This window comes from Aquila chrysaetos, chromosome 1 (genome assembly GCF_900496995.4).
Source record: "Aquila chrysaetos chrysaetos chromosome 1, bAquChr1.4, whole genome shotgun sequence".
NCBI lineage: Eukaryota > Metazoa > Chordata > Aves > Accipitriformes > Accipitridae > Aquila > Aquila chrysaetos.
In genome coordinates, this window is record NC_044004.1 from 4182744 (window position 1) to 4205881 (window position 23138).

The window sequence follows — 23138 nt, forward strand, 5'->3', positions numbered from 1 at the left end:
GTTGATAATATTTCTGATTAACACTGTATCTACGCTGTAACTGGCCAAGGTTGTCTGGATGAATTACCTGAGAAATTCCAGTGAAATTCCATGCTGTTGCTTTTGCACTGATTTTTATGTAGGTATTTTGAAGTCAAAGATCCACAGACACAAAAAACTTCAGGCTTTTGATTATCAACAATGGCTTTTTGATCTTACAGTGACCCTCAGAGCTGAAAACAAATTTCTCTTTGCAAAATGTGAAAAGAGACATCTAAGGCCTCTGAAAAGCAGGGATAATAAGTACCAGGACGTAGAAATCCCTCTTACAGCGAAAGGGGAGATGGGAGGAGAAGAGTTAACTGTACGCAATTGTACAGTAATGCTTTATGTCTGCTATATTTTCTGTCAGGTTTAAATAGGTTTTGTCACTTTGATATGCTTTTCCAAAATAAATTAAAAAAAAAAAAAAAAGCAGAGTATATGACTAACTAGCATTAGACAGTATGAAAATCAGCAAAATCAGGCTATGGCAGGTCATTCAGTAACCAATATACTCCTTTTTTACTTCTCCAGCTGATCATATTTTTTCCTGATTTCAGTCTATCCTCAGAAGAAAAAAACACAACCAAAACCACTTTCCCTTGGCTGAGTTCAACATTATCCACAGGAGGAGAATTCATAGGCCAGCTACTCGAAGAAGAACTGAACACCCTCTAAGAAATTTCAGTTCATTAGGGAAAGACCAAAAGCTACAACTACAATAGACTATTAAAAATTGGTCCTGGGTCCTTGCAATAAGGGAACATTAGTTGAAAACAACTCCCAAATAAGCAGGGAAAGCAGACTGGCTGATCCATCTTTAAGTGAAGGATTATAAAGCAACCTGGCAGGACTGTTTCTTCGGGGTAGTGGCCAGCTATTTGTGCCATGCTGTTTCCATTTGAATGAAAAATCAGCCACCTTACAGACTCTTATTGTTCTCCAGGTCTAGTGCTGGGGTCAATGCAGGAATGTTTGTTACTCTTTTGAAGGTTTCGGCACAAAATGGAAGATAAAATGGCATTCATAAAATAAAATTGAATTGTTAGTTTGCATAAATACAGTAAGTACTAATCCAGGTGCTGCAAAATATTGACAATGGCTGTGATTTTTCTCCCGTATGGTGGGATTTTGGCTGGGATTGGATTATCCTTGCAGTGACATAAGATCATGGGTCACCAGCTCTATCACTAGTAAAATCATTAGGGAAATTTAGCCCTGCCAATATGAGCAAAATCCTAGTTAGCTGCCTATGTATCCCTTCCTCTCTGCACTTTTGTTTGGGCACCTTTTGCCATGTACAGGGAGTTTCTGTATACCCACAATTTAAGAGTACAGAGCAAATATTTATTGGCTACTACACACAGCGGATTTCTAAGCTAAATACTACTCAGCTAAACATTAATATGATCACTGCCCCGATGCCATAGCCAGTGCTGGCTTGGAGGTTTTCAGCCAGGTGTGGAAGGGTTCTCCTTCATTACTCCTTGGAACAGGCTCCCAAATCCTTGTCGTGATTTTTTCTTTTCCTTAGGATTTTAGCTAGCTTTTCACAGCAGTATTTTTCTGCCCAAATCTTTGAGCTGTATCTTTGACTCCAAGAGAAGAGATGAAATCTTGAAAGAGTGATGGGGAGAGGAGCAGGTAAGGAGGTTGAAGGGCAGAACTGGTGACAGAGATTTCAGTGGGGGAAAGAATGGTTGTGGGCTTGACAGCAATAGAAAGGGAAGCTGAAAGACAAGAATAGTTAACACAGAGCCAAATATTTGGAGGTTAGATGAAAACTAATGAAACAGGCAAAAAAAAAAAAAAAAAAAGCAAGGCTTTTTCGAGCAATGCCTTTTTTCCCCCAGCAAATTGGAGCATGAGCACAACGGTTAATTGTTACACAAGCCATCAGGATGCAGATCAAAGCAAAACCAAGATCAAAACCGCCACAATATTATTTTTATATAATATTGGTTTATGGGGGTTTGGGCCATTAACAGTTTTCAGTTATGCATCTGTATTACTATGATGGAAATTAGCGCAGCTCCTCAGAAGTTGATGAAATTGAGCAGCTCTCGTTAAGTGTGATTTTGGCCCTCTAGATCGGGTCAGCATAGGGCTTGACACCAACATACTTCTGTGGACTTCAATGGTGTTAATCCTACCTCAGGCTTATAAGAATGCCACTGTTTAATTCAAAAGAAAGTGTTTCTAAGGACATTAACTCAGCTTGTAACTTTGGACAGTCACTCACTCTCCTAATTTTAATAATTTCTTAAATTGCTTCCTAAAATTGCCTAATTTTAAAACTCTGACAATTTTTTGTAAATAATGCGTATACACATCTCTTCACTTCTGTGCAGAACAGTATCATTGGATCGGGGAGATGGGGAATTGGATAACTTTTTGGCTCTTTAGTATTTTTAAACTGCTGGTTCATCCTCTGCAGCTGCCTTGCATTTTATAGGTGTACTAAATTTGATGACCGTGAAGGGTTGTTAAACAATATACTGTGATAAAAATAGTTCCCTTTGCTGACATTATGTGTTTTTTTTCTAAACTAGCTCCATAAATTACATCAACGAAAACTATTTACATTTTTTTATTTTTTTCCAAAATTTGAGACAGGTAAACTAAATCGTCTCTGTAGGACCAAGAGTGAAAAGAAGCACATGCAAATGATGGACCTGGCCCTCCGGTACTTATTCACACTAAATAACCTTGTTCTTGCAAGTAGTGTTATTTAAAGACACTGGGCTTCTCCACGCCACTGTTACTGGACCGTGTACCCAAGAAACTCTTACACAATGTCCTTCTTACAAGGTTTTAGTAGAGCTTGACATCTGAATACAATTAACAAATTCCTGTATGTATTTCAGGCTAAATGAAGTAATATGATGCTAGACAAGTGAATTGAAAGCATTAGTCAACCCTGGTATTTCTGAAGAAATTTCATATACTGACAGGGTTGTAGAAGCTTGCGTGTATTATACGTAGTACGAAATAAGACTGATATTAAAATGAGACTTTAAATAGTATCATTTAAATAAGAGATAAGCATTCAATTACCTTGATCTAATAGGTCAAAGAGTTAGCACTCTGGAAGATGCTGACAATTTCAGTGGAAGAAAAGTAAAGGAGAAAATACATTCTCCCGAGTCAAGAAAGAAATTACAATAGAGAGAACAGTATTTAGAGGACAAGCAATGTAGGGAAGCTGATAATAAGCTATATCATAACAGGAAAGGTCATTCAAAGAAACAACAGCTTGATTATTCAGCTAATCAAAAGAATCAGAAAGGCACTTTTACCTGCTATCGTTTCCCAACTTCATACAAGGACATACACTATCTACTAATAAAAGTATTGTAATTACATGTCTACACTCTGTCTTCCAACTCTTATCCTTCATATTGAAGGTGTGAAGTCAAAAAGATTATTTAAATTGTAGCAGATAACGGAAGGACAGACAAGAAGAACTGGGTGATATGTTTTATTTTGAGAAGTTAAAAGCTGGGATTTTGAAAAGTTTGAAAAGTTCAGATGTTCAGTGAGATTTCACTGCCTAAAAAGTAAAGTTCTAAAAATTCCAGCCCGAAATTAACTATGTTAGAGAATTCCCCTTTCCCCTTGTGTTAGGTTCAACTTCTGAAGTTCATTTTATAGGGCCACTCTTCTTTTTGTACCTATTCCCCTTATGTCCCAGAGCACCGACCATCTAGCTCTTTTAATATTCCTTGATGCAAATAAGTTAAACATGCTGATTTAAAATCTCCAACTTCCATTCGAGTTCCCATTTCATATCTTCCTTGGTACTGTGGAATGTGAAATATTTCATTATCAGCTGACATTTTATAAATACAGAAGGTAGATACGTATTGAACACTGCTTTTCTTTGGATTGATATTGATAATATAATAGATGAATTATTGCTCATTTCATTACACATATGCTCAGTAGCGGTGTATTAATTTATGATTCAACCACTCATTTGCTTTTCATAAAAATCCTTTTATTTAAATAGAATAGGAATAAATTATCAGATTCCATCTGGGGGAAAAAAAAACCAAAACACCACGAACAACAACAACAACAAAAACCCCAAACAAACCAAAACCCAAAATCACAAACCCAAACTAAAACCCAAAAACCTGCTTAACATGAAAACTGGATATTTGGATTCAGATGTACTTTTCATACCTGTCGCGACCTACTCGGTCCTAATGAACAGTCCTAGGGAACTTGCTCATGGTAGGAGGCACTGTAGTCTTTGGAGTGAGAAAAAGAAAAGAAAAAAAGAGAAAGACATTCAAGACATTCAGACTCTCATCATACGGTGCTCTGTTAGTTTTGCTTTCTGATTATTTCCTAGTGTTATAGTATTTGAGCTATAGCATCCAGAAAAAAATCTGTTTAATTCAAAAGCCAGTTATGGATTTACACAATTCGATAGTGTTTCTTGAAATGTTGCCATTTGTTCTGAGAGAAAAAAACTGCCTCAACTTGTGTAAATAATGTGGGAAGGGGGAAAAAGTTGACAAGATGAGCTCATAAATCAATGATGATGGAGAGAAATCTGTCATCAGCTCAGCTGAATTACAAATTGAAAATAGTAGTTTCACAGTTGTCAAAAGAGTAATAATTATGCCAGATTTCCTCTTGTGTGGCCTGGCTTGATTTTTTGTTATTATTTTCTTAAGACGTATCTATAAAAGTGGTTTGGCGATATATTACAGCAATTTTAAAAATAAATCCACTTTATTTTCACAATTTTGGTTTTGTGCTGCTGTAATAGCATGCATTTATGAATCATCCACCTTAACAATGGTTGTTAAGGTACTTTTAATTCAAAATTTAGAGACAATTTTAAGCTTCATATTTATTTTTCAAGAGCCCATGAAAAATTCCTGTGAACTGCACCATCATATCATTTCCATTATGTTTGTGAAGGAAGAGGAAAGTAGACCACGCATTATTTGTCAAGAGCTTCATTGCTGTGCCTTGGCTTCATAGCCTCTTCTGCTCCAATGATGAAAATTGAACATAATTTTCATATAAGCCCTTACAGCAATAGACTATTGCACCCTTCAGAACAAAGAGACAGAAACAAACCTTACAGAAAAAAGAGGTTAAAAAGCTATTCTCAGAAATATAGGTAAGTGCCGCTGAATCAAGCCCTCCCTACAATCAGCTCTCAACAGTTTGCTATATAATGGTTGGGAAGATGCTTGAATGTTACATTTGGCAATCCCTGACTCTGGTTAAGGCTCAATAATACTTGACATTGACAACCTGTCATGAAGAATTAGATAAAACATTGGATCTAGAGCAACTAAGGAGGATGTGATATGTATGTAGGTGTTTGAAAAGCATGAATACGGGGGAAAAAAAAAAGATAAATTGTTGAAGCTGATTATGTAACTGTTAGTTCCAGCGGTGCGTAGCTTGGTGAGAAAAATGACATGAATCCAAGAAGGATTAAGGCTGAAGATCAACAATGTCTTGATTAAGAAGGTCAAGACAAATACGGAATTACTCCAGGCTTAGTAAGCGTAATGAGTAAAAGTGCCTTGACCAGTTTACTTTTAGGTAAAAAATAATTTCCTGGTAATGGAATTACTACACCTTATGCTAAAGTCAGTAAGAACATACTGTTGCCTTCTCTGAGAGTTGTATAAGGACTAGATGACTTTGCAGATATTTCCTGGTTCATCTTTTATGCATCTGTGAAAATTAATTGCTTTAGTCAAGTCTCCCTTACAGAAAGACATCTCTTACGAAGTAAGACTTTACCCAATCTTTTTCTCTGCCTTTCTTTGAATATAAACCCAGTAACTGAAGCAAACTCACTTTGATTAAAAGTCTGAGATTCAGAAACAAAAAAATCCTCTGGCTGGCCTAGGGTCATGAAACAATGGCCAAGGAGAAAGGGAGACACTAAAAGGCCTCCAAAGGTCTCGTCTTCATCTCTTCTCTTTGACTCTGTCATTGCATCAACTCATTAATGACACTTAAACTCTGTGGAGATATGTGGTCGTTCCAGACTCTACCTCTTAAAGTTAAAACATAGATAATTTGTTTGTCTTGTTGATTTAGGGAAATAGCATCTCAGAAATTTAGGACAATCTCACCATTGTAGATCAGATTTTTATTACTTTCTGCTTATATCTTCTTCCTTTCCCAAAAGCAATCAAACAAAAAGACAAAAACACTCAGGTGGAATGAGATTCTTTTCCAAACATTGTGGTTGCCTCATCACTTTCCTTGAAAGGTAATGTGTCTTTGTCTGATCTTTCAGAGATAAAAATGAAAACCGTCCTAAAAAACAAGTCGGGATTCCTTTCTGGAGAGCTAAGTAGATCATTTGTCACTGAAGTCTTGTTAGTTTGGCTGCTGACAAGTCAGAAAGAAAAATGTTTTTGCAAAGCCATATAAAGATCCCAGTAAAGGAGTGGATGTTTGCTTTTAGGAGCAGGATTATCATCTGATAAGATTGCAGATCTCTTTGGGATCTTTGCCAAATTTTGACTAGTAATCAGTGGTGGGCCTTCACTAAGGTTATATGTTTGGAAAAGGCAAAACAATAGCATTGGTTAAATAAAAATAGATAAGTAAAGAGGAACTAAAGGAAGTATTGTCTCTGTCCTTTTAATAGAGATTCGTTTTCTCCTAAAGGCTTGCTCTCTTCACTGCATCTGTATTTTTAGCAGACTCTTAGCTTCACTGGTAAAATTAATTCTAAGAGCTCCAAAGAAAGCTGATACCTATTAACTCCTTGATATTATTAAATTGTTGTAAAAGCAATACAAGTAATTCAATAGATTCTTCAAGATTATCATGACTAACAGTGAATAGCATGACTGGAACAGAAATATCAGTCAGCACGAGTACATATATCCATCTCTCACTCTGTTCATATATATATGTATATAGTATATATAAGCTTATATATACGCTTATATACGGAGAGAGAGAGAGACGTGGTGGGGAGAGATTATATACGATATTTACCCTGCCTGTGCTAAACTAAATAGTAAAGTACCAAGGCCAGGCTGTGAATTCATTAATTCAGCTGGTGATTGCATTGGAGCTAAGAGATGAACTGCTGCTTTTAACAGTCTTGGAGTGTCTATGTGAAATATAAGAAAGGTTTATACAAATTACTCATGTGACCTCCCAAATAAATTGATTGAATTCAAGCTCTTGGCAGTCCTTGCTCTAAAGTCTGAAAATGAGGTAGTTAAAAAATAATGTTCATAAAAAATATATTTAATCCTGAATATACAAAATAAAATTTCTAATGTGTGGTAATCAGCATTTCTGTCTGCTTCCACACCGTAATCATTTTTAGGAATAACTGTAATGAAAAAGCAGTAAAACTCAGGAAGTACCAGGCTATGGTTACTCATACATGCATGTACAAAAAAAAGTATATCCAATCAGATAGTTTTTAGCATTAGATTATGCATATATATGTAAGAGTATTCTTGTTCGTAATATGTCTCTAGATCATTTCTCTGGATTCATTTATGTAATGGAAAACTTCCAGTGTTCACAGATCTAAGTATTACATCAGTCTGGATTTAGTCAGGGATTTCATGAAATCCAGGGAGATTTTGCCTGAATTAGGACTGAACAGAAACTTTCTAAAGGCTGAACTTTTCCAGCTACTAGCTATGATATAGCTTTAATGCTAAAGCCACAAGTGACAACTAAAAAAAAAAAAATTAAAAATAATTTATCAAGTGTTACGTACAGAATGCAAATGAAGACACAGAGTATGTTCCAAAGAGATTACAACCCAAATAGAAACTGGATCAAATGCCTGAAAACCTGATATCACAGCTATACTTAGAAAGTGGATATATTTGGAAGTCATTCTAGCTTAATACTCTCACGGATGGAATGACGCACTTCACTCGTAAAGAGAGAAGCGGAGATATGTTTATTGATATAAAACAGCAATCTAACAAAGTTCAATGGTAAATGCAACAGTGGTTTAACAAGTTTCGATGGCAAGGTACACTTGATTAATTACAGGGTCAGACAAAAGTGTCGGGGAGACCCTCCCGTTGAGTCAGGAGGTTCAGAAAGGACCCACTTGAGTCCTAAACTCCTTCCCAGAGGGGAGTCTGGGTGCAGCTGGATCCAGTCTTAGTCCCAGACTTGGTCAACAGTTTATGTCTAAAGGATTATATGTGTGCAATCAATCCTTTATATCACTTAGTTAGGATTTCAAAGTTTATCACGCTGTTAATCACTTATTGAGAATCTGTTGCGGCAAGGACTCTCTCAACCTCGAGGAGTAACCTTGAGAGGTGACCCCACTCAAGGGGAGATCCTAGTGTGCAGCCCACTGCCCTGCAGGAGAGCTCAGCGGGTGCTGGGCTGTCCACTATTTATGGAGTAAGATAATTGACCTATAGTCATATTTACATACCGACTACAGATGTTAGTTTCTTCCAAATTTGGCTTGAGTCGGACCTTGACCAGCACTGTGGTTAGGTGGGCGCATTGCTCAAATTAACCCTTGGCTGTTGGGTTGTTATCTGTCTCCCCCGAATCCACTTTGAGCCGATGCAGCCGTCACGACCAGACACATCCGTTACGACCGCCACTGGTGGTTGTCGCTTGAGTGGGGTTATAGGAAATCCAGGTCAGGTTGGGGGCGGAGGGAGCACACTGTCACGAATATACACATGGGGTAACAGTGAGCCTTGCGGATGCGATGCAGTTGCAGGAACTGTATGCATCAGGTTAGCAAAAAGAGAAGAAAGAGGAAGAATTGTAGTAGAGAAAAATGAAAAAATGGGCATGTGGCTAGATATCAGAAATTAGTCTTAAAAATCAGGTCTGTAGCCAAGGGAGTTACATAGTGAGACACCCTTTCTTGAGGGCTCCTGTGAAGATGTTTTTGGTAGTATTAATGTGGAAGAGGAAGGAGCTGGAGGTAAGAGATAGTCAAGGAAGAGATGCTGGTGCCAGGTGTGAAAAAAAAATTCAGCCAAGAAAAAGGTGGTGAAATGAAAGTTGTTTAAATGGGAAGGTGCATAAGAATTATGGGGTGAACAGCCCAAAGTCATTAGTCTCGGAGACAAAGGGCAGATTTGTGTGTGCACACAGCTATTTCAAGGCTGAATGGGGGGATAGAAAACCACAGAGAATTTGTGACAAAAATCAGAAGTTTGTGTGAGGTACCTTTGAGAGTATTGACTATTGAGGCTGATCCTGGGCTGATTAATATGTGAAGTCTTTCTGTTTGTTTCAATGGGCTCTGCATCAGGGCATTAAAAGCACTGTAGCATACTCACCAGTTAAACAGATTCCCATCTCCCCTCTGAATATTCATATTCTTGTGAAAGCATTATTCCTGGTGTGTGGTTTATTTTGTTTAATTAAAAATGGACGTACAACAAAGCTCGGCACTTAAAATAATATTTGGCGCGTAATTGAACCCCAACATGTTTTACACAATACTGAATTACATGATGTTGTTTGAGATATTCTGGAGACAGCTTTGACTGTTCATAATAATTAATATAGTTCCTCTCAGCTCTGTAATGTGTCTCAAATGTCAGCTTTCTTGGGTCACATCCAGATGAAGCACTGCAGTACTGTCAGGAGAGCTGCCATTCTCTGGAAGGGATAAGAAAATGAAACCCCTGTCTTCATATGACAAAAAATTTTTCAATATATTTTTAAAACTAATATTGTTTAGTAGTGTCTTGTCCGATAGATCTTCATTCCCATGACTAAATTAGTTTCTGAAACTAAATTCTTGTCTTAAAAGAATTTTTAAATGTGCTTTCCAATACAATGTATTTCCAGACCGTAGTTTATGAGAGGAAGTATTTATTATTTTATATTGGATGAGTGGCTTATTCCCAGTTTTAGGTCATTGTAAAGTATAATTCCGGTTAAGGATATGGTTAAGTGCCTGGCTGAAATGGGCAGATAAATTAACAACCCTGCTTGTGCAAATGTGTTTATGCATGGTCAATTTAGGCGAATGAGCTGCCTCATTAAAAGAAAAGTGGTTCCTTAAAAGAATGTACATTGGTGTATACACAGTATTGACAGAACTGAACTTTATTAATGCAACTGTGATATTAATGAAACAAAACACAGACTACAGTGAGAAGAAAAAAGATTTTTTTTAATTATTTGTAAGCATGGATATGCATAGTTTCAATGTTTATGCATAAGAAAGCCAAATCCTAAATATGTTTCCTTGATCTTCTACTTATTATCCCCAAAAATCTTTACATAACAAAATATGCATCTCATAAAAAGAAACAACTAATTAAGGAAGCAGAGTTTCTGTAGAAAAGGATGTAGGTGAGTTATAGTACATCATAATCTGTTCATAGGCCAGCCGTGTATAAAGGGATATATTACCTAACCACATTTGTAAGACCTTTGCTGAAGTACTGTGTCAATTTGGGGTACAGACTGCAAGAAAGATGAAGCCTGATTGAAAAGGAAAGTAAAAATAATGATCAAAGACCTAGAAAAATATGACTGATGAGAGAAGATTGAGTGAACTGGTGTTGTTACGTCTGGAGAAGTGAAAATTGTTACCATTTTTCGTCTAGGTTCTGAACTATGTAAAATGCTGCTGCAAAGTGGAATAGAATAAACAGGTTTCATTTTCCTGCTGGACAGGAGAAATAGTTCTGGAATAACATTGCAGCAAGGAAGATTCAGATTAGAATGAAGGACAATGTATTAGGAATAAAGAGAGTTCAGCACAGAAGAATATTGCCTGAGGATGCTGCAAACTCCTTATCAGTGGAGGGTTTTGATAATAGCTAAGCATTTGTCAGGAACGATACAATTGATTTTGCCTTTTTGCACGAAAGTGAGCTACATAGCTTCTTAAAATGCTTTCAATTATTTTTCTATCATTTTAGCAGCTAAATAACAATATTTAATACACTTGTATACAATATTTTGGAAAATGAAAGTATAAAGACATCTTTGAATTAAACTGTACCGTATCCCTGTTGTCGAACCCATCTGGTTTTGTTAAAATTTTAGTCCTGTTCTGAATGTGAAAAATCTGAGTTAGTGATAGCCAGTCTTTCTCCTGGCAGTCTTTCTTCTTTAAACTACTGCAAAAGAACGAAAATTCTTGGAATGAAAAGCAAATGAAAAATGCAGGGATATATAAACTAGTAGCTTAATAAAATAAAACCAGGGACTTATAACTCTGTCCCACTCTGCCTTTATGTTATGCATAAAATAAGCAAATAGAATAAAGCTAACAACATATGACCTTGTTTCGGTCTCAAACTTGCACTTTATTTTCCAGATCACTAACCAGTGGTCTGCCTGTGCTGTCAGGTCAACAGGAATTTCCATTAACCTGAAGATAAGCAGCGTTAAGTCTATCTGTATTGTATTAGTGACAATATGTAGATACACTTACAATGCAAAGTGTGAGTTTGTGCTGGTATGAGTGATACCACCTTTTAGATCAAACCTTGCTATAAGATTCTCATGACAGCTGCTTACTTACCTGATTGAAAGTTGATGGCCACTCAGTAATTTCACAGTTCAAGACAGTGCAGACATATGTACCAATCCAAGTGTATGGATTTCTACACACTAGCTTTAACGTAAAGGTCAGTTGTTCCCTGCCAATTACCTTAATCCAATTTAATGATTTCATTACGTGTCAGTTTGCATGCTGTCAAAAACTTAGGAATACGCATGCATGCACATATATATTTCACTTAAATATTTGTGTGCATAGATAAGTTTAAATTAAGAAAATTGAGAAAATGACAGTAAGTGAAAAAAGGTCTGAGTTTTACAAAGTAAAATACAAAGCATTCTTGTTGTTATATTACTTGTTACAGGCTTAAAAGCATTATAATATGGACAGTGATTTGGAAGAGTCCTAATACAGTTCAGTTGCAATAAAGGATTAAAAAGCCAAAATTCTTGGCACAAATAGAAGTTGTTTCATCTTCTGTGCTGAACTGTATTTACAGCTAGAAAATGCTTTCTAATATGTAACCCAAATCTCTTCTGTTGCAAATTGAGCTGATTACTTCTTATCTTACCCTGCGTAGACATAGAGGACGATTGAACACAGTTTCCCTTACAAAAGATTTGAAAACCTTGTGTCTTTTTTCAGAGCCCCTTTTGTCTAGAATAGAGTTTCTTATCCTGTGAACATCATCTGATGCTATTCTATGGGCTGTTTAAACTGGCCTAAATTGGAAGTATTCAATTAGCTTTGATTCAGTCATTTGATATGCTGGTGGCAGTACCTTATTACAAGGAATTCTTTTTTCTTTTCTGACATTAAGCAAATCTGTATTTTCAAACGACATTACTTACCTACTTGAAGAAATTACTCTGAAGTCAGGTGTGAATTTAGAGTGCAACAATTCCTGAGCCCTGATGGGGAAACTTGTATTACACAATCAGTCAGAGATAAAGGACCTTGCTGGAGGTGATTTCAGTTATTTTAGTGGAATTTGCTGCCGAAATTATGGCTGCTTCTGGAAGTAGCTGTTCAAAGTCACTTTCTGCAAGCTGCTGTCCTCTCTGGTGGGACATATGTGTCCCTGTGTGGCTTGGAGAATGTTTCTTCTCAGCTCTGAAACAGGATCCATGCATTTTCTACCTGTGTGAGGAAATGTTGTGTCCATAGCCCTGGCTTCACACTCCCAAGAATCCTCCAGATCTCTGGAATGAGCTGACACTCCCTTGCCAGCATAATTCTGGAGAAACTTCACTCATCTTTGAAAAATCTGAAGCCAGCCAGCTGAATACACAAATTTAGCAGAAACTTCCAGCAAAATGAAGGCTGTATCATCACTAGAGAAGTACAAACCTTCTGGATTAACCAGACTACCTGTGATCTGAGAATCAAGCCTTTTAGTTACCAAGGCAGAAGTAAAACAGAAAAAAAAGAAAAAAAAAAATTTTCCTCTTTGATGGCCCTGATATATTAATTTAAAATCTCTTTATGCTACAGCCAACCTCTTTCACAAAGTTCTAAAAGAATGGTCTAATCGTCCGTGTTTATATTTTATTATCTGTCAAGCACTGTCTAACAACAGTAGCCACTGACAATGAAACAAGACAACAAGGTTATTTAGGAGCACTGTGTTGATAGCTGAGAATTAAAGATTGGTATGAGATTTAACCAAGCCCTTGATGGAGTGATGTGTCTAAGGAAAAGAAAAAAATCTTTCTCCACATCTATCCAGATGTGCTCCAGTTTAATCAGCATCATCAACGCAAAGTTCCCATCTGTAGAAGTGAGGTGTACTCCCACTGGGGAGGTGAAGGGAAAAAGCTTCATAACTAAAGAGGTTCTGGTTTCCCTGTGATACTGGTGCAATTGCCAATCTTTTAATTTCCTGTGATAAAATCAGACTTTGAAATTAACTGAGCTGAGGTATCAACTTCTCAGGACAGGTCTAGAAATAACCTGTTGGCTATGAAAATCTGCATGGAATAGGAAGATTGCAATTGAGCTCCCGTTATGCACAATTAGCCTGGCTTCCTACAAGGCTTCTGTGGTGAGGAGTATAATCAACTCACCTACAGATAGTGCGATTTCAGATGTTAACGCCACAGCATTTCTAGGCCAACCTCCATTCCCTGGCAAAACACAGCACTTGATCCATGTTTGGACAGGGAGATGTCCTACTGTTCACTTTAGATGGAAACAGCAATGCTAATGGCAGCTTCACATCAATGACCCTAGGGTTGCGTTATACCAAAAAAAAATCATGTCTGAAATAACAGTGACAGAATCAGTCAGCAATATGATCCACCAATTTTTGAAAATACATACAAGGGTTGAGCTTCTGCATTAAAGTTAGGTATAGACAGTGCTTTATTAACCACCAATATTGTGTTTCAAATCTTGTGTCTAAAACTGGGACCTTTGCCTGCGAATACTCCTACACCTTGGCAAAGCTAGAGAGTCAAGACTATGTATCTTGATATAGGTTTGTGGCAAATGCCAAATGTGTTCCTGCCTGATTTTGTCATGTCAGCTCCCATTCTGTCTGAAGAACTGTTGAGGAAATGAGGCAGATTTCAGTCTGCAAAATACTGAAGTATTAATTCAATTATCATACCAGCAGAGGTATCCTTGTAAGATAAGGTTAAGGTAAGATTGTTAGAGATATGAAGAAATTAAGACGACTGGTAATTATTTCAAAGAAGGTATATCCTTTTATATACATTTATGTTTGTTCACTTACATTAAGATGGATTCAGTAAAAGGTGCTGAGGTTGTGCATAAACCTGCATTACAGAACATAGGATCTTCCCATTACCATTACCTTGCTTCTTGATTCAATCTTGTAGTGAATTGAGTGCTGGAAATCTGATGAGGTTTTTACTGTCTCAAATAGGCTGAAAGTTTTGTGTAAAAATTCTTTATCTGTTGTAGTTTTGGTGTTTTTACTACCTTTCCAGTGAGCTTTCTGGCTTCTGCTGGGCCTGCTTATAAGTGCGTGCATATATGATGATCTTCATAGGTCTTTCCAGGGATGGCAGACTTGACCATGACATATTTTTTTGTCCCAGATTTCCTAGGAGGCATCATTTAATCATTAGCCATGTTATTATGTCTCCAAGTACACAACTGTCAGTAGCTGTTTTGTATGGGAATTAAATATTTTAGATCTTGTAATACGCAGTTTCCTTAATTTTGTGTTTTTCTTTGACATATCACTTCACACTTAACTATAAATAATAAACTACTTAGCTCATACATATCAATAAGAAAGTCTGTTAGAAGTGAAAGATTGCTTGCTTAATACCAACAAGTACTTTGGAGAACATCAAATCCCCTGACAGGTGAGTGTTGCCACAAGGATTTATTTTGTTCAGACTTTAACTAAAATAGCTTCAGTTGCATTTTGCTATTTAAGGATATTGAAGTAGAAGGTTATAGCAAAATGATTCATAGATAGTAATTGCATTTCCCAGCTTACCTATTTCCATAAATGAAATCACAGATTCAATTTGTACTTGATCTTGAGCACAACAATGTCAATATTTGTATATTCATCAGTTTAACTAGAAAGTAGTTTTCTTTTGTTCCCAAAATATTTAGAAGTTTTAGGACACATGCTAGTGTTGATTTTCTTTTTCTCCTCATAAGGTGCACAGAAATGTGTTTCTATATTTGGAGTATTTAGATTGTTAATTAAAAGAAGCATCTGAATTTTAAAGAGGTAAGGGAAACGTAGCAAAGGTACGTGTTCTTATACTGTATTTTTATAAGCTATATAATCAGCATTCTACAACAGGGGAATCAGAAAAAATATTGAGTCCTGCCTTGTATCTGGAAGTTGAATCTTAATTAACTCACCATTAGTTGCAGAGATAACACACAATCAAATCTGTTATTTCACTAATTTGATTAGACAAAATCATGTTGGACTGAAGGAACAAGAACCATCATATTTTGACCACTCACTATAGAATGAGTGTTCACAGTGGATGTCACAGCACTCTGGTGTGAGTTAAGCAACTTAGTTCCTTTTCTAGTAGTGAAATGAAGAACAGAAAAATTAAGTGATTTAGGTAAAATCCTATAGCTCCAATCAATCCAAGACAGGAAGATTGCCAGGCAACTTCTAAAGCTGAACATGAAGCTTAGCACTTCAGTGAATCTAAGCAAGTTTCCAATCCTGTGCTATAAATAGACAAGTATCTGTTACTTTAAAATGATAGACTGACTTACTCCAAATTAAATGTTTCTTATGAAGACCAGGGGCAAAGGAAGGAGTTATGGCAGGAATGCTATTTCCTAAGTGGCTCAAAACCCTCTACATTATTCTCCAGCGTCCTCCTTGCTAATGTCACTAGTAAAAGAGAGTTTTCCCAAATATCTTTCCTTCCCATTGTTTCAGTGCTCTCTTTTTGCTGTGGAAATTGTTCCTTTGTTGCCTCCCCAGGTTGTCCATACTTGAAATCGCAGGCAGACCAACAGGCCAGTCTGAGAACTGTTGCTTCATATGTTTGGTGTCACAGCTATTTAGACACTTGAAATTTCTTTCAATTACCCAGTTTTATTGGAATCTGTTACTGTGGTCTGCTAGCCAAAACAAGGACTTTACTAAAAAAATAATAAATTGCTGGCTAATATTATTTGCATGGTAATTGCTTTGCAGTGCCTATTAAATCAGTGTTTCTGGCACAGCTTTGTGATAGCAGAAGTAGGGATATTAATATACTATGACAAAAAGCTTGTCTCACTTTCTGTTTTTTAAATTAATTACTATTTTCCCATGGCGGGGTTGGGTGGGAAATGTATCCATTGTTACCCTCAGCTTTGTGGGATTTTGATGAGGGCCATTGCACGGGCTGGAAAATTGGTGAAGTTTGCAGATGTTTAGGGAAATGTTTACTGGGACAGGGTCAGCTCCACTGTAGGCTTCTTGTACCTTCGTGGCCCAGCTGATGGGCACAGGAGCAGAAAATCCAGCCTGTTTCCAACTTGAAAATGCCTGAGGACACGTGCCATTCATCAATCTGAAATGCCTGCTGTGCGTCCTCAGCACAATTAAATGGCTCGTGTGCTGGAAGTCCAACACCTTCAGACCACGCCGGGTTAAATGTCTTTGCCTTCATTACCAGTTGAGCACGTACACAATCACTTTGACACATCCAGGTGAAATGGACTCTCTGGCCATAGACTGGATGACAAAGGTGTCCATATTTCCATCTGGGATTCGCAGGCAAGAAATACATGAGCCTCAGTTAGCTCGTAATTCAGGATGTATAACGTAACAGCTCTCTCATGGTTTGATCTCAGTTTGATTTCTCCCTCTAGAGCATTAATGGCGATTATAGAGTGTATATGTTGTCTGAGAAGAGTCTTCTGAACCTGACTGCATATGTTAGGTTTGGTCACAACTCCTAGTTGGTTTCAGTAAGCATTTGGTGAAGTTTGGGACTGCGAAAAATAATCTTACAGGAACAATTTTTAATGTTACATAATGTATCCTGCTTTAAGCATTTCTAAGATGCTTCATACTAAAGCTCTTTTGTCTGTAGTGCATCACTGCATACCATTATTTTTAGCTGCCATGATTTAAAATTGTTACTGTAAAGACACTATCACATATTTTCTATATGATTTTTTTTTTCTTAAGTGCTCACAGGACTCGCTGCAATTTGTAGCTAGAGTTTAATTAATTATTAGGCATATGTAACTGTCAATCAATAATTTAGATACTTCTGGCTCACAGTTTTTGGAATGGAGCTTGGTTTATGAAGAGTGAACAAATATACCATTCCATCTGTTAGCCAAACCACCTAGCACAAAATCATTTGGGGCATAATTATGTAGTTGGCAAGAGTTTCAAAAAATGTGATTTCTAGAGTTTTAATCCCAATTGATGCTTTACTTTGTAGTGATGGAAACCTGACTAATGCATCAAGGACCAGTTCCTTTTTTCACACCTCTGAATAAAATGACTTGTGTTCACCTTGCAAAGAATGCCTAACATCTATGAATATAGGAACCAAGAGACAGGCGTGAAATAATCCTGAGAGCATAATCACAGGAACGGAATTGAAGCTGGTCTGTTGTTATAAGCAGCTGAAAGGAGTCACGTAGGAGTTGCATCATTGTCCTTTTAATCTCTGTAGGAAGAGACCTGGGACAATTTGGGAAATTATTTTTCCTTCTTGATGGTAGTGCAAATGTTTTTCTGAACTCTTGGTTTTACAAGATTGCTACATCTGCAAATTTATTTTCCTATTCTTTCGGTGATAAATTTCTTCTTTAATCCTCTGGAAGCACAGAATACACACGTTAGAGACTTAGCAAATTATATTTGAAATGTAAAGAAACTTTCTTTTTTTAACTCCTGGAAGGGGATAACAAACTCATACAAGGTTAGCTGTAGGTTAGATGAAACTTCTGAAGTAGGAGCAAATAGATACACTAAAAAGACAAATAAATTGCCCCAACTAAGCGTTTACTGCTGGTTGCAAACAGTCTTCACGTGTAGAGATGAACATCATGCAGAAGTTGCACAAAAACTGTGCATACACTATATATAGTAAAGCTGCACCTGGGGCAAGTCTGATTTAATGGTGTAAGGTGAGTAGGGTTTGTAAGGCACACCAGGAGACTTAAGCAGGTAATTAGCATAAAACTTAGTCCTTTTTTACTAAAATCAGTGAGAATATCAAACAGAACCTGGACCTTGTTTTGTAGTTTTACTGTTTGCTATTGTTCAGAACATATGGTCACACCTGAACAACTTGTTGCATGTTAGGGAAAGACACACGTAAAAATTTGCCGTTGAAAAGGCAAAGAAATGAGGTTATTGAAGAGGGGTCTTATTTATGAATAAGAAACACCTGCTCAGAATAGTTTGCTTCGTTAAGGTTTGCTTCCTTGTGGTAAACTGTTGGCATGGCATATTTTAGTGTCTGGGGAGAGTGCATTCCTTAGTTTTAATTCTTTGCATGGTTAAAGTAATTTGGTTTAATTAAATGGCTTTTAAGATTTAATTTTAGTGAAGGGAAAAATGATCTATCATTAAAATTATGATTGAATGTTTTCTGGGGTTTTTTTAATTGTGGCAGATATTGGGGAAGAGCCTTTGAGATAACTTTAGTAATAAAAAATGCTTCTGGTAGTCTGTAAAATGTGTTATCTGTAATGAAAAAAGAATCGTTGATATTGTTAATTAATAAGTGATGAATTAGTCTGGAACCTGACACTTAATTTACCCCAGTAATGGCATTCAAGGGAAATCACAGATTACACTAAGCTGTCATTCTGAAGATGCTCCTTTTCTTCAATTTGTAGAAACTTAAGGCTCTTCAGCTAAAAATCAGGGTTTGCCTGTTGTCTACTGTGAGGAGAAATCTAGGAAAAAGAATATTTGTTATTTGACAGAGTAAGATTGAGAAAAGTAAGTTCCATGTATGAAAAAATGCATTTCCTATATGAAACTAAACATATTATTGCACTTAAACAACGGGTAAAGAATTCCCACCCAGTATGAGGTGCTCAGACAAATACTCCAAGTCACTCACTTTCAATCACTTCTGTAATTGCCAGAAATACGTATACGCATCTCTGTAAGTATTGATGGAAAAATAGATGTCCTTAGTGGATCAGTCCGGATGTCTTCTTTCCATATTGAGCAGAGAATCAGTTTTCTTTAGGTTTCCTGGTAAGCTTTTCCTTCTACTTGCACTGATCCCCATAGTACTCAAGTGCCTTTTTTTATTTTTTAGTCTGCACAGTTCCTTACATTCTTGAAACTGTCTTGACAGCGGGCATTATGAATACAAGTGTTGCCTGAAATTGCATCAGTAAGAGATAGACTATCAAACTTGCTCAGACTGTGGATAGTAATGAATTACTTTTATGCTGGAAGAGCAAATTGCTTACGTTATTATATACAAATCATTTGAATAATCTGTTTTCTAAATATTTTTAATTGGCAACATTATTAAGATACATTGGAAATGGGTTCATTTTTAAAATTTAAGACATGAGAAGTCAAACTGTGCCTTGCGTGTCATGTTATTCTTTAGTTTCAGTTGAAAAAATGAATAACAACTTATTAAAATTAACATAAAAGTGCTAGCTCTGAACTCCATCTAAACTAGTATTCAGTCTTCGCCAAAAGCCACCATAAGCTACAGCAAGGCACAGTCTTAAATGGTTAACAGGAAATTTCAGAATAACCTATAGAAGGGCAGTAACCTCGCTTTAATTATTAAAATGCATACAAGAGTGCGTAGTGTGTTACAAGCCTTAATTAGAAACACATTCTTGGGCAATTTCTTAGCAAATGACTTGCAGAAAGGGTTACTTAATTTGCCTATCTGATACATAAATTAACCTATATCTAAAAAAAACACAATTAAGAATGGCGTTTGAAGCAGAGATTGAGAAAATTAAAGTGATGGAAAGATTTTACAAGCGAAAAACTTAATTGCTTGCTACTTCTCACCTTCCCTATAACGACAGCCTGTTACACCAGAGTTTATTAGCTTCAGGATACAACAGGCTCCCTGAAAATGCAACCAAAGGATGTTTGTTGACTTCTGCTCCAAGCCAACAGTGTTGTTGGTTTGGGTTGGTTTTTTGGTTTTTTTTGGTAAAGAACAGGAACTTAAGCAAAGCATCCAGTCCTAACAAAGTGTTTGGTGTTATCTCAACCAGCAACAGAGCACAGCTCCTTTTCAGTCCTCAGCTTAGCATCTCGGCTCCTTTGGACCACAGAATGTTCTAGGTTAGGACTGTGAAAAGATAGGAACAGAAAATGGTCTCTTATATTGCATTATTCAGAGAAATTGGTAAAAATGGGGATTCTTCCATTTTTAGCAAACGTCCTACAGAAGACAGAAGAAGGAGTAACTGACCAGGAAGAACCTGTGTGTGTTTGAAACACGTGAAGGGTTCATCTGGCCTCAGTTTCTCCAGGGGACTGTAGCTGTGCAGGTTGGTTGGAAACACTGAAATTCAGTGACTGGTCCATGAGCAGGAAATTAAAAGTACCATTGCCACTGCATGGTGTGCCTTGTCCTAGATGCCATTCCTAAAAAGAGCACCTTTTTTAATCTAAAAAGTTTCAGGGATATATGTACAAAATTAATTCAATGTTCCCATTTCTGTACAACTGTTCCTTTTTTTAATGCCTATTTTTTGCATCACGTCTTGTACAATAAGTTCCAAAGTTTATCTTTTAATTTATGATTATTCCTGATGCTAGAGCGTGCATGGCCCCCTGTCACACTCCATATCCTCTTCTTGCAGGTAGGTACAAGCATATCGCAAAAAAATTACGTCTGCTGTAAAACAGCTTCTGCGCTAGGTAATGACAAGAAACAACAAAGGAATACAGCAGGCAGTTTAATGAGGAATAGCAAATAATAATAACATAAAGTGAAGCAACATAAAATTGTGAGGGGAATAAAAAAGAGGGGGTGTGTGCTTGTTTTAAAATCAATTGCCAGTGTATTGTGCCTTTCCCCTTCGTGATTTTTATTTTTGCGATAGCCCTATGTGGACTGGCCACTAGAGGGGGAATGGATACACGTTTTGCTGTTGTAGGTCCAGTTTCTTTGCCTCTCCTTTCATACAAACTTTCCCAAATCATTCATCCTTTTAGTTGTCAGTAGCTTAGCCTTATCTAGCAGTTATATCTTTTCCTAAATTATGCTTAACAGAACTGGGGACTGCTTTCTAACTGAAGGCTAGCAGTGATTTATATCAAGCTATTTAATTTCTTGAGAGCTGTTCCATTACATATACATTTGAGTTGTTATTCCACTTTTTTTTCTTCCTCCTTTATTTTTTTTCCCCCCTCTGCACACTGAGCAGGGATTTTCAATGCAATATCCAGAAAGATAGTTGTCCAAATGTTGCATATAACTTACATCACCAAGGCATGGATGAACAGTTTTCCTTATATGATGTCTTTTGCTTTGTATTTGACAATTCAGAATTTCATCCATCAAAGCTTATACAATCTTCAGCCTTTGGAAGTCCCTTTGCACATCCTCGTGATTTTCATTACCTTTTGCGATATAAGTAATCTGTCATTTGAAAAATGCCATATATTTCCTGATTGTAACTAGGATGAGTCAGGAGCCCTGGCCTCGGGACCATACTGCGTGCCGTTTTTTCACTGTATTGAGTAAAAAGCCACTGTGGTTTTGGGTGCCTAGCTAGTGTTCTATGACCGTGGAGTTTGTCTTATTTATGGGAAACTGGATATCTTTTAAAGGCTCTTTAAAAGTCCAAATATAAAATTGCTTTTTTTTTGTATACCACTTTCTTAATATTGTTATGATCGTCCAAAGGTTCAGGACTGCAGGTTATTACAGAAGCAGGATGTTACTCCACAGACGACCACTCCATTTATCCCTATTGTATGGTATTACAGACCTTAACAAATCTTGAAACGTACTTAACAGCCACTGAGATAAGACTTACCGGTTCATTATGATCATCTCTAATCAACTCTAAAATAGGGAAAGTACAGTGTATTTTCGTTATTCAGGTTTTGGTGCAACAACTACTTTTGCTGGAAATCTTCAGTTTTTACTAGCTCCTCTACTTCATTTTCACACTTTTTTTTTTTTTTTTAATTTCTTGATAAACACCATTTGGATGTCCTGATTCGTTTTTTTAGATGCCCTAGTGCTTTAAACACTCTTTTATTTCCCAATTGCTAGGATCTCTATTACATGGAAACAATAGATCTGAGCTCGATTTTAGTGTTTGTTTCAGGTTTGATTTTCCAGGACTTATTCATCAAATCCTCATTAAGAGTTATCATTAACAGCCATAGCTTGACTCCTTTGCTAATGAGAAGTGACAGTTTTGGGCTAGATTATTCTACATCATGGGAAAACATAACCAGGGAAAAAAGAGAAAAGTTTTCAACTCCCTTTTTTATGAAAGATGCACAGTGTAACTTCATAAAACTACTTAGGGGAACTTTTTGGGAAGATCTTCATTCCACAAACTAGAATAACCTAATGTAATCCCTAACAATTGCTGGAATTGGGGAAATGCGTACGCAAACCCAATACAGTAGGGTTTACTTCAGGCTAGAAGTGCCACCCATCGAAAAAACAGCTATTGGTTTAGCACATTTCACATAAAGTAGAAGCACAATCTCCAAGGGTCCAGTTCTGTGCATAACAGCAATAAAATAGTTAAGATTTTTAAAAATACTCCAAAAAGCCCATCGTGACAGAGCAAAGACGGACAGAGGAATAAGCTCAGGGTTCAGCTTCACGGGACTTCATGCAAATACATGTTTGTATATACTCGTTTTGTCATCAAATATCACCACAGTGCTTTGTTATCCCTTGATGAGTTTCTCCTGTGTTGGTTATCACCTAATTCTTTTTCTGATTAATTGGCTATGGGTACTGTCCCCTTTTCAATTTTCCTCTTTATTTTTTAGCTGTGATTTTCTCTGTCCCATGTAATTCACCTTTTTTCAGTTGATGCTCGATGCCCTCCACCTTCTGCAAGCTTGAGCATTGTCCCACACAGTGGTTTTTGTTTTGTGGTTTTTTTTTCCCCATAGAGAGTATGTCAGATGCATTTCCTCTGTTCATTTATTGTCTCCATTATTTCTTTGTCT

At 36.8% G+C, this 23138-nt stretch overlaps 1 protein-coding gene and 1 long non-coding RNA gene across 3 annotated transcripts in view; one reads left to right on the forward strand and one right to left on the reverse strand.

The window, feature by feature from the left end:
• The window catches only part of CTNNA2 (catenin alpha 2), a 460705-nt gene that overhangs the window by 257540 nt on the left and 180027 nt on the right, over positions 1-23138 (forward strand). The gene's annotated exons all lie outside the window — the stretch shown is intronic.
• On the reverse strand, positions 835-8607 carry LOC115353752. The gene is made up of 3 exons (XR_003927692.1): positions 8450-8607; positions 4210-4277; positions 835-1751 (listed from the first exon to the last, which is right to left on the reverse strand). It is a non-coding gene; the product is annotated as an uncharacterized LOC115353752 (long non-coding RNA).